The 2,500-nt window shown below is 39.8% G+C and overlaps 1 protein-coding gene across 1 annotated transcript in view; it reads left to right on the top strand.

The window, feature by feature from the left end:
* The window catches only part of sema3c (sema domain, immunoglobulin domain (Ig), short basic domain, secreted, (semaphorin) 3C), a 50,768-nt gene that overhangs the window by 39,944 nt on the left and 8,324 nt on the right, over nucleotides 1-2,500 (top strand). The window lies entirely within an intron of this gene.

The raw sequence follows: 2,500 nt of genomic DNA, 5'->3' as shown, positions 1-2,500 counted from the left end.
ATCAGATGTTAGCATGAAAGAGCGCTAGTCACTCACAGCTCAGTGAACAATATGGACATTTACATTTAAATCATGTGACAGACTCCCTTATCCAGAGCGATGTACATAAGTGCTTAAATCTTTAGCATTGGATACATTAACTCTGGTTCACTAGGTTACATACCATAGATACCATGAGTTTAAAACGTTCAAAGTTACAATGAAAATTTTTTTTTAAATAAATGCAGAAGAAATAAGTGTTTCCTGAATAAGTAGGTCTTCAACCGCCGTTTGAAAATAGACAGTGACTGAGCTGTCCGGACCTCTAGGGGAAGTTCATTCCACCACCTTGGTGCCAGATCAAAAGAGTTTGTAGTATACTTGCCTCTTACCCTGAGAGATGGTGGAACCAGTCGAGCAGTGCTGTAGATCTGAGGGTGTGAGGTGCAGTGTGAGGAGTGATGAGGGCTTTGAGGTAAGAGGGAGATGATCTGTTTTTGGCTTTGTAGGCCAGCATCAGTGTTTTGAATCGGATGCGTGCAGCTACCGGAAGCCAGTGGAGGGATCGCAGCAGCGGGGGGTATGGAGAACTTTGGCAGGTTGAAAACAAGCCATGCAGCTGCATTTTAGATCATTTGCAGAGGACGGATTGCATTCATAGGTAGACCTGCCAGCAGTGCATTGCAGTAATCCAGTCTAGAAATGACAAGAGACTGAACAAGTACCTGGGCAGTCTGTGTGGACAAAAATAGCCGAATCCTTCTAATGTTGGAGAGAAGAAACCGACATGAGCGAGTCACATTAGCGACATGAGAGGAAAAGGACAGTTGAAATAACTTCACCAAGAGAGAGAGTATACAGGGAGAAAAGAAGAGGACCAAGTACTGAGCCTTGGGGGACACCAGTGGAGAGTCTGCGTGGAGCAGATGTCACTCCCCTCCATTTGACCTGATGTGAGCGTCCTTCCACGTAGGAACGAACCAATCCCAAGCTGATCCGCAAATCCCAAGACTCCTGAAGGTGGACAAGAGAGTCTTGTGGTTGACCGTATCAAACGCTGCTGAAAGGTCAAGGAGTGATAAGGATGGATGACAGTTTGGCTGATGTAGCAGCATGTAACTTCTCAGAGACATCCAAAAGGGCTGTCTCTGTGGAATGAGCTGAATTAAAGCCAGACTGTTGGGATCTTAGAGGTTGTTCTGTGAGAGATAGACAGACAGTTGGTTATAGACAATACGTTCGAGAATTATTGAAAGAAACGAGAGACCGGTCTTTGGACATAAAGCTCAGTCACAATTTAGCTAGCTAAAACCTAGCATTTATGTCTTTTATACAGACAATTTAAAGACATAAACAGTGAAAATAACACCAAACAATTGGAAACATCAACATTTACCTCAGACATATTGCTAAATTACTACAAAATGACACTAAAATAATATGTAGCTAGCATGTAGCTTATATTTGATTAACTGTCGATTGAAAGACATAGTGACAATGAAAATGAGAGCGAACAATAACGGGAATCAACATTTACCTCAGAGCTGTTCAATTGTTTTTAAAAAATATTTATATTGCTAAAAGTTTAAATCTATCTTTAGAATGAAGCCATAATTATGTCGCTTTGTAGAAGCCAACATTCTGTTTTCCTATTTAAGCTTAGACAAAAATATATCCAGTGTAACTCCTCCTAGAGATTTCGAGCCACATGCACCAAATTCGGATATGTTATAGAACCTGGTCTGAAGTTTGTTGCTATTACTTTTCTAAACAATCCGAGTTCTGGTACTTCCGGTACCGGGTCTCAAAATGGCCTTTTTTCCCATAGACTCCCATTATAAAATTTCAAGGTTTATAACTTGGCAAGCTTTCGAACTCTCTACACCAAACTCGGCCAGCTCCTTTAGGGTGATACTCTGAACAAAGGTTTAAATTGGTGTACCGACTGGCCTTTCGGTTGTAGCACAGCCCCACCCCCAAAATATGCAAAATCAAAATATTTTTAAAACATGGACACGTGGCATATCAAAGCACTCAGCCCAATGTGAGGAACTTCCTCAAGAGTATTCGGATGATGTCACATGCTCGTCTCCACTTACCTTCTAATGTTTTGGCACCCTAGCTTTCTGTTTACTTGCTTCCAAAAGTAACACTGACCCTTATGTCCACTCGCCTCCAAAAAGCACCGGCCTTTGTGAATACTTGCATCATCAAAGCCAACATCAAATTTTGTCACAACAAACTTTACAAATCTAATTATTATTATTATTATTATTATTATTATTATTATTATTATTATTATTATTATTATTATTATTTACTAGAAACTTGATGTGATATCATTTTAAAATGAAATGAACAGTTCACATTAGTTGTTCCTGTTTTCATATGTTCTTGTTGTTTGTTTGTACTTTACACAAATGATCTGCTCTTATCTTTATTCTGGGAGCCCCATTACGACTAAAACAACACTGTATTCACAAGTTCTCACAAGTGTTCACAACTGCTGTAGTGATGAGCT

Source organism: Tachysurus fulvidraco, chromosome 19 (genome assembly GCF_022655615.1).
Source record: "Tachysurus fulvidraco isolate hzauxx_2018 chromosome 19, HZAU_PFXX_2.0, whole genome shotgun sequence".
NCBI lineage: Eukaryota > Metazoa > Chordata > Actinopteri > Siluriformes > Bagridae > Tachysurus > Tachysurus fulvidraco.
The sequence above is the reverse complement of the archived record's forward strand: the minus strand, read 5'-3'. Positions and strand labels throughout refer to the sequence as shown.